This window comes from Equus quagga, chromosome 21, assembly GCF_021613505.1.
Source record: "Equus quagga isolate Etosha38 chromosome 21, UCLA_HA_Equagga_1.0, whole genome shotgun sequence".
In the NCBI taxonomy this organism is placed as follows: Eukaryota; Metazoa; Chordata; class Mammalia; order Perissodactyla; family Equidae; genus Equus; species Equus quagga.
In genome coordinates, this window is record NC_060287.1 from 36,946,553 (window position 1) to 36,956,565 (window position 10,013).

Sequence of the window (10,013 nt, forward strand, 5' to 3'; positions counted from 1 at the left end):
GGAGGCCACGAGAAGAGGATGTGTGAGCTTGAAGTTGTGGGACAGGGAACAGCAGGACGGACGGTGAAGGAATTTGCACCCAAGGGACCTGATTTTCTTTGAGAAGGAGGAAGGAATTGGGAGGCAGCTGGACCAAAAGCCCTGGTGGGAACAGAACAGGAGCTGGCAGGGAGGTGAAATCATCAGATTGCCCAAGTGAGCTGGGGTGGGGGAGAACGAGCCCTCGCTAGGCAGGTCTCACGTTCCAGAGAGGAACTAGCATGATCCCATCAGGTTTCTGTGAGTTACCCGGTCAGTTACCCGGTCATCAAGCACAAGCTCTCTGTGCAGCCCACAGGCGCTTAGGGGTTGCGGGGAATTGCTCTCTTTTCTCGGAAATCTATTTGGAGGAAATACCTAATTATATTCTTATCTGTAGCTAGATCTATGCAGTGGAATAATTTGAGTCCTGGGGCCCCCTTGCCAGGATAACAGGGATGACTAGCAACCTAGGGCTCCACGTCTCCCTGTTCTGGGGTGAGCACCCGTGCACGCCTGTGCCCTGGATGTGGCCATGTTGGCAGTTACGAGACGGCCCGTCCCGTGTGACTGGTGGAACCAGTCTGGTTACCCCTCTGCCATGTCTCCGAGGTGTGCTCACCCCACTGGCCCATTTAGAGGTTCCTAACAGACTGTAAACTAACAACCAATCCTGGTTTGGAACTTGTCACACTGCTCTAAGTTTTTACAAAAGGAATGTAAACATATAGTTATTGCATTACGTCTGTGTAAAAGCAAATTGAGGGAACACCAGGCATGACATCAGCCCACAGGAAAATGCAGTTGTGATCAAATCATGCGATAGGAACAGAAACATCTTGGAAATCTATGAAAAAGACCCGGGCTCCCCTCACTTCTGCTCCCGGCCCAGCGTCACTGCGCCTGGTCCCATTGGTCCAGTGCAAGGAGGACACTGGACGGCTTAGCTCCCCAGTAGGAGCAGCATTTTCCCCACCGTGGTGACGGTCCCTCCTCCAGGCACGTGGTTCTCTCCTCCTCCCCGTATCCCTTCTGCAGGAGGAGCCGAGCTGCTGCTCTGCCCAGGAGGAGCTCCCGTGCTCGCCCACCAGTCCTGCCAGTGGGTCAGCTTCCATCACACACTGCAGTTGTTTGCTGTTTCTAACTGCTCCTGAAAGGCCCCCACTGTGCTTTGATCCTCCAAGGCACTCACACCGAGCTTCTGTGAGCAGACAGGTGGCAGTCCGGGCGTCCAGCGGCAGGGGAGGAGGCCCCAGGTGCTGGCGGCTGTCCCCAAGGCAGGCTTGCACACTATTGCCCAAGGGGAACCTCTTCACATCAACCTACAGGACCCGCCAGAGGCAGCCACCTGCCTGGAACTCTCCAGAAGCCCTCTCTCTGAACCTGGACCAGGTCAGTCCCATGGCGACAGGGATTAAACAGCAGAAAGTGTTTCCAAATTTCCCTTCAGAATGTTGTCCAGTAACTGGCTGTGAGACTGGAGCACAGGATGCAGGAGTAAAGGCTCCATTGTTCCATTCTTCATTTTGAGAACACTTCCAAAATGCTCTTCCTGTGGACAAGCACTGCGTGCTGGATGGCCTCCGCCCAGTCACCCCACCTCTGGGTGCCTTATCTGTGCAGCCAGGGAAGAGGTATTTTAACGTCTTCCCTACCAACCCAGGAGGTCCTGTGATGATGTTACATTGCTAAAAATTAATAAACATGTCTAGTGTCGTATGTTACATATCTATAAACACAGTTATATTTATTAATACTGGAAATTATTTATTACCATTGAACTAGATATTCTTATATTTTTTAAAGAATGCTTAACAAAAAATTGGGATGTGTACTTAAATACTTACAAAAATATTTCATTAAATTTCCAATTAATTATCTTAAATTTCCAGAAGAGGAAAGCAGGGGGCCAGGAAGTTTACAGTTTGTCTCTAATGCTGTGGAGAAACGTCTTCACCCAGCATCAGCTTGCACGACTGTTACTATTATTGCTCCAATTATCAGGTTGTGCCCCCAGGGCCCCCCTGAGAGACCAGAGCCCTGGCCCTCCGCGGGCTGCGATGGACGACCAGGGTGCACGACCTGTGAGTGCATGTGGCACTTGAGAGAAGGCAGTCTGAGAATTCCCTCTTAGTAAAAGGCTTTTAAGACTTGGCCCTGTGCCCTGGGCCATGGGGTCTGCAGGGACATTTGACCCAATCTCCTCGGCTCCATTCGCATGGGCTTAGTCACTTCCACCATCCGGAGTCTGGACCGTGCTTTGGGTCCATTTCCTGTCCTGCCTGTGAATGGACGTAGGGAGGTTGCGAACCCAGAAGAAGGTCGCCCCGGGCCAGAGCGCCCTGCGCCCTCTCGCCCCCGCCCCGTTTGAGGCCTGGAATTCTCCTGCTGATCATTTGCATGACTTGCCTACCGAGCCGCTGTGCAGCTGCCTTCCCGGGAGAAGAGCGACAGCTCTGCGGCGCTGCAGTAGCCCTGACCGTGCAGCCTCGCGAGGGCTGTGGGAAAGTTGGAGTCTGAGGACCAGGCCACATGCAAGCCGCCCCTGGCAGGAGTGACTGATAGATATGGGGGTTAGCATCTAGCAAGCCCCTTCCTCGGGGGGCATCATGGCACATCCCTGGCGTGGGGGTCCCTACGAATGCACCAGCCTGGTGGGGCAGGTGGCAGGCTCTCAGGGCAGTCACAGCCGTGTGTACCAACAGATGCTGGAGGAGGTGCTCGACTTGATGGGCTCACTTAATTTTCAAGGCAACACGCAAAGGGTGGCCTCATCTCATTTTAAAAGTGCAGAAGCTGAGTTCAGAGAGGCTGAGTCACTTGTCCAAGGCCACACAGCAAGAACGTGGCAGAGCCAGAGTTTGACCCCAGGGAGTGTGGACCCCAAAGCCCATGTTCTTTCTCTTAACTTTTATAAAGTATAAATTATACTAAAAAGAGAAAAATGTTAAAAGCTGGACATGAAAGGGTCCCATTTCTCATGTCCTTGGGCAAAGGCCTGTCTAAAAAAGATGAATTGCCTTTTGTGTTCTGAAGTCCAGGAGACGTGGAGTCTTTCAAACCCAGAGGGGAAGGAAGTTCACTTAGGGTTCATTCGAGGGACCGGTGTGGCACTTCTGCTGTGTCCCAGGCCCTTTCTGGGGAAGACACAGATGAATCCTGCCACAGCCCCAGCACCTGCCGGAGGTGGCCGGGCAATCAGACGAGGATCCTGCAGGCGCTGGCCCACTGGGAAGGGGCCCTCCAGGCCATCCACCTCCCACCTTAAGAGTGAACAGTCAACAGGATATGCCCTCAAATCCCAGCCTGGTGAAGGGGCCGTCGAGGATCCTGAGTCATGTGCTGTTGCAGGGAGGGGCCAGCTGAGGGCCAGCCCCACCTGCCAAGAGCCTGCCCGGGGCCACCCCCATCATGCAGCCTCTGTGACTCTGCGCCCACGCCAGGGGGATGGAAATGTGTGAGCCAGATGGCAACCTCCATTCCCGCCAGGTGGCTCAGTTATGCCCAAGAACAAGGTGACGTGGCATCTCGGCTTGCACCCGAGGCTGCGACCTACCTTATGGATGAAAATGCTTAACCCTGTATTTTTTTATACGCTGAGAAAGTACTTCCAAGGAGGCAGTGGCGTCAACGGTATGTTTGCCTTGGCTCCAAAGACCGCTGCCCCCACACCTGTCCACTGATAGGTGAGGTCGCCCTCGGAGAGTCAGAGGCGTCCACCAGATAGAAACTGAGTTCATAGGGCTTCCTCGGGCAGCTGTGGGAGCCTGGCAGAAGGGTACACCGAGGAGAGAGAGATGAAGGCACTGAAGACAGATACCGCCATCGCTTGTTGGGACTTTGCTGTGGCCCACATCAGAGGCCCCAAGTGGAGGTGGCTGCTGTGGGGCCTTGCCTGCTGGGGACGGACCCCTGGGCCGAACAAAGGGAGCCGGCTCCTAGCTTCTCAGAGCCCTCTGGATCCGCCTCTGCAATCCCATTGATTTGGCCATTCCCAGTGCTGACTTCAGAATGACACAGGCTTGATCTGTGGGATGGCTCAGCGAGGGAAGAGCGTGTTCCCGGCTGGCAGCCGGGCCCTGCAAGCTGGAGGGAGGGCCACGGCTCAGCCGCCCAATGTGGGGCCCAGGAAAGCAGCTCTTGTCCCCTCACAAGGCACATTCTGTGTCATTAATGTTTTGCCTTCATTCTGGCCTAAAATTTTCCTGGGCGCTAAGTGTTTTTTTAAAAAAGCCTTGCTGGGCACAAGGATAGAATCAACTATCTGGGGGGATACTTAGCTTCTTTAAGAGTTAAAGGAAGCCACTATTAAAGGCTTTTAAAACAACCCAGGAGCACCCGTTTATCTACGAATAGTTAATATACTAATTACAAATGATTATTGTCTATTTTAGGGGCTCACCAAGAAGGCCAGTCAGACAAAGTGGATAATTTTGCTGGTCTGGAAAATCCTGAAATCTGGAAACAACTGATCTAGTGATTAACAGAAGAAAACATGAATGCAATCGGTTTGCCCATCACTTGGCGATAAGTGTTTTAACAGGTAACTCACCGGGGACAACGTGGCTTGAAGGTGGCAGAGATAGACCTGGAAGCAGGTGCCCCTGCATGCTCCTTCGTGCGACAGCTGCAGCGAGTCTGCACGCCATGCCTGTGGAATGAAAGAGCAAGTCTTCACGTGGATTTATTGCCGTGTCTCATTTTTCACCGATTCCGATGGAGTCATCCTCGCCCCACGCCACTCGGGGTGGGAGATGTGACTGTACCTGGGAACACCTGAGGTCATCTCGAGCATTCTCTTGCTGCATCATTTCCAGGCAGAGTCACCTTTCCGAGGCTCTGCCAGCTCCCTGTCAGGAAGGGAGGGGCCGGCAAGGCAGGAGACACCACCCGCAACTCCAGCATCCTTTCCCCAGCTCTCCCTCCCAGTGTGGTCCAGTCTGGCTCTCCCTGAGTGAAGCGGGCCACAAAGATGAAGCCGGAAACTCTCTGGAGGGAAGCAGTGCAGCCCTCACCCTCCAGGCTCTTCCCAAGTGATGGGAAGAAGACGGCTGATGGGTCCCAGTGGGAGAAAAAGGTCCCGCTTCAGCCCCACCCTGGCTGTTTGTGCAAGCCCGTAATGAGCCTGCCTCACGTGTATTGGAAGTGGTCCAGCTCCTGATGATTCCTACAGATATTGTTTTAACTCCATATTTCTGTGTCCAGCAAGATGTGGGATAAAATTTCCTGGGAACCGTCCTGCCCCCACGCATCTAGGAAAGTCCCGGGGAGTCATACCAGCAGCCTTTCCAACACACAGCAGAGCTTGATTGAAAAACAGCAGAGTCTAAAGGTTTCCCCAAAGGACCAGGAAAGAGGAGGCAGAGAGATTTCCAGGGGGTGCGCCCGCTGCTCTGGGGCAGCACAGGGCAGGGCATTTCAGGCCACAGATGAACACTGAGCAGGTGGAAATGAGACCCCCCACACTGAACAGACCCCTTTCTAGGGAAACTAGAAAAAGAACGTTCTGGGAGTAAAGGGTGACATCAAGGAAGCTGGTATGCAAGAAGCTGCATGATCTCAGAAATCCATGCAAACACTCCTATAAAAGGGGATGTCCCCTGGGAACACCGAGGGCTCCCGCAGAAGCCCCTGCACAGGGCAACATCGGGGATGGGCGCTCTGAAGACCCCTTGGCTCAGCTGCATTAGGGAACACAGATTCCAAGTTGCAGACTCTCTGGGGAAAGCCGGCAGATGAAACCACCCACGGTACAACTGAGCTTAGACCAATGGATAAGTAAAATGACCAAAGATGCTTCAAAAGGAATTGAAAATGTGAAAAGGAAATCAGACTCGGCCACATTTTAATCTTAGCCCTCACAGTGCTGTGATGTGGGCAAAATGGATGTGATTATCCCTGTTTTGCGGTAGGCACCTGAAGTCCAGATAGTTCTGGGTCTTCTCAAGGATCCTACATTTATTACAGACACAGCTGAGGGTTAACAGGTGTGTCAGGGGCACTAAGGACCCACATCCAACTCCCCTACTAGCCAAGAACAGCCTGTGTGGCCACGGAGCAGCTAAGCCTCATTCCTGAGCACATTTTTCTAAGACAGCAGTTCCATCAGACACACCTTTGGGAAATCGTTCGACGTTTAGCCCACGCTGTAGTAAAGGGCTGGTTGGCATTATCTGCTCTAATAATAAAACCATACATATTCATTTTTTTAAAAAAAATCATCAAAGCAACTCTGCAGTGAAAGATAGCAAACGCCCAGGCTTCCACTGGGCAGGCTCCAGGTGACGGAATTGTTCGGGCACGGTCATTTGTGCAAATGCAGTAATCTGCCATGTTGGGAAGAAAATGGTCTTTTCCTTCTTATTTTGCCTCTTAAAAAAAATTGATCTAAGAAATTATGCAAGATTGAAGGAACAGGGAAAAGATGCGGCCTACGTGAGGTTCTGTTGTTGCCAGGGGCGTGTTTAGCGTGGAAAATGTGCCTTTCTGAGTAGCAGACCGGTGGCAGAGCTGTCCTGCTCCATGTGGTCATGTCCCTGAGCCCCCTGCCTCCCAACGACATCCTTCTGCTAGCAGCCGCAGGGTGGGCATCTCCCAGACCCTGGCACATCCATGGCTGTGGACACCGTGGACATAGAAGATGCCGCCTCTCTCTCTCTCTCAACATCTCCATGAGGGTTTCCTCAGTGAGGTCCAGAAATGGACGGATGCGAATGACCCAGATGCCATCTCCTCACCAAAGTTTCTCCTCCCTCCCAGAACGATGCAGAGAACAAACCATGGGAGAGGCTTCCTGTCGGTGGGTTTATAAGACGTAAAGATTCTAGTGCGAGGTGGCAACAAAGGCAACATGGTTTGCGTTGGGAAGAGCGAGACTGACCATTACTGAATGTAATAAATGAGCGTCCTTGAACAGGGGGACATCCAAGAGGCCATTAGAGGAATTGACCGGTGCACAAGGCCAAGTGGTAGCTCTTGTTGGCCCATCTGTGGTATTTAATGAACCCTGTCCTGAGAAGACCGGGGAAGAGGGAGCCAGGCAGGAGAGACGGTGCCAGATGGGCCAGGAGGCGTCCTCACCTTCATCCTGTGGTTCTGGGACCAGCCCCGAGACTGTAAGATTCCATTTGTGTGAAACATGCAGAAGAGGCAAATCCACAGCGGTGGAAAGCAGACCCATGGCCGCCAGGGGCTGGGGGTGGGGGGTGGGGAGTGACTGCTAAGGGTATGAGGTTTCTTTTTTGGAGGTGATGAAAATGTTCTGGAACTAGATGGTGGTGTGGGTGTACAACATTTTGAGTATCCTAAATGCCGTTGAATTGTACACTTTAAAATGGTCAACTTTACGTTATGTGTATTTTACCACCGTTTTAAAAAGGAGATTGACCGGCTGATTTAACCCCTGTGTGTGTGGTGCTCTCTGTGGGCGGGGCAGGGTGGTTCGTCCACGTGCTTGTTGGTTCATTCTTTCGTTCATTGAGTCCACAAGTATTTATCGGGTGCCAGCTGTGTGCCAGCTGCTGGGCGAGGTGCTGGGGTCTCATGACGAGCAAAATCAATTCTCATGGGGCTCAAACTCAGCAGAGGAGACAGATGTTGGTGGAACGGTCCCCCAGATAACTGTGAATGGAATGGATGGCAGGGCGGCCGTGTGGCTGGAGCCAGACACCCAGGGAAAGCAGAGGGATGCCAGCTCGGGCGAGACTTTGAGGAGCCTGTGTGTTCTGTTCCTTCTGCAAGAGGAAAGAGTGGCAGAGACATGGTCCCATTTGCGCTTGGCCAAGACGGGCCCTGGGAAGCCGGAGGGGGTGCGGAGTGCACCACAGCTCGTCGGGGATGGCGCGTAGGGGCCCCGCTCTGCAGGCGTTTGGAGGTCAGGATGGCCGACTTGGAGGTGGAGGTGGGGATGCTGAGGGTGATGAGCAGGTGTCTCGCTGAGGCAGAACCTGTGCAGAGGGGCCTGGCCCCAGGAGGGACAAGCAAGGCCACCTGTGAGAGCATCTTGACTGGCCTGAGATGCAGGAAGAGAGAAAAAAGGAGGAAGGAGAGGACCATGAAAAGGGCTGAGAACCCCCGACAGTGAAGAGAAAGGACCCCGCAGTGGGGAACGGCAGGGTTCCAGGTGCTGAGGCAGCCCGCCAGGGGCCTGCCCATCTTATAAAGCCACGCGTATGAAGCCGGAATTGAGTGACAAACACACACAGGCCCCAGAAATAGATGCCCAGGACGCATTTAGTGCCCAGTAGACTGAGCATCACAAGATACTAGGGAAGAACTTAATTAGTAAATCTTGGGATAGAATTATTAAATGGGAGGAGAATGATACAGACAACCAGAGGATGCCACTGCTTGGTTTTATACTCAAGGAACGAGGGCTGAGCACTGTCCCCAAGGACAAGCCAGATTGAAGGACAGTGCTGGCACCACTGACCCAGCCTCCAGTGCTCATGACTCTAAGAAGATGTGGGTGTGGCACAAAGAGCAGCCCCACCTGCAGACGAGGAACAGGCTTTGTCACCCCATCTGTAGAATGGGGACCACTCCTACCAAGAAGGGCCAACGTGTGGGTTGGAGGTGATGCACACACACAGAGGTGGTGCCTGGCACGCTGTGTGCACTCAACACATAACAGAAAAGATGGCTCTTGTTACATAACCAGAGACCAGAATAGGGAAGAATTCAATTGGCTTTCAATGCGCCCTTCACGCCAAACACATTTGACTTCAGATGAATAAACAGCAAAAGCAAACAAATGAAAAACATAACGTAGAGGAAAGCAGTCTGGCAGCTCCTCAAAAGTTAAACATAGAATACTATGTGATCCAGCAATCCTGCTCCTGTGTGTACACTCAACATAACGGAAAAGAGGTGGCCCAAGAACACCTGTACACGCATGTGCACAGCAGCACAATTCACAACAGCCAGAGAGCGGCGACAACCCAAAAGTCCGTCGCCAGAAGAATGGATACACAAATCGTGGTCTATCCATCCATGTGATGGAATATTACTCAGCCATAAAAAAGAATGAAGTAGCGACACGTGCTGTGACGTGGATGAGCCTCCAAACACTACGCCAAGTGAAAGAAGCCAGACCCCAAAGTCACACAGTGTATGATCCCATTGATATAAAACGGCCGGAATAGGCAAATCCATAGAGGCAGAAAGCAGATTTCAGTGGGTGCCAGGGGCTGGGGATGGGGAGCAAGGGAGACTGTCTCCTAATGGGTACGAGTTTCCTTTTCTGAGTGATGACAACGTTCTGGGTTTAGGTAGTGGTGGTGGTTGCATAATAATGTGAATTATGAAAAGCCGCTAAATTGTTCACTTTGACATGGTGACTGTCATGTTACATAAATTTTACCCCGATTAAAAAAACATCATAGAGAATGAATCAAAAGGAGAACACGGTAATCCCCCCATGGCTGGTGATGCTTCCCTCTGTTAAACACGATCAGAGAAAGTATAAAGGAAAGAGGCCTCCTCCTGACTGAGCGCCTCCTTCGCTGGAAAGGCAACGTCCAAACACAGTTTAAAATGCTGATCTAACAACAAAAATCTTCCTTCCGACTTCTCTCCTCGTGTCACAGTGGCACCATTTTCTCTCACACACGCACCCAGGAATCCTCGGTACCCAGGTCATTTCTCCAACCCCGACCGCATCCGATCTGGTCAATTGATCAGAAACCAATGCCACCCCTTTGCCATCTAACCCCGGCTTCTCGCTTCCTCCCACCTGGGCCCTGTCTGCAGGACTCTGTGGCCAGTCCTCCCCCTGCTGTGTCACTTTTGGGGACGTTAGAACGCTTTCCCTAATTAGAAAAGCTTCAATGTAAAATAAGTGTGATCTTGGCCTCAAAATCGAGGTCACATCGCTGTCATATCTAGAGGCAGGACAACTCTTCATCAGAGAAATTTCCAGCCCATTCATCTGGGTACAGTATGGATAATCAACATATTCAAAACCAAAGTTCCACATGTCACATTTATTTTAAATC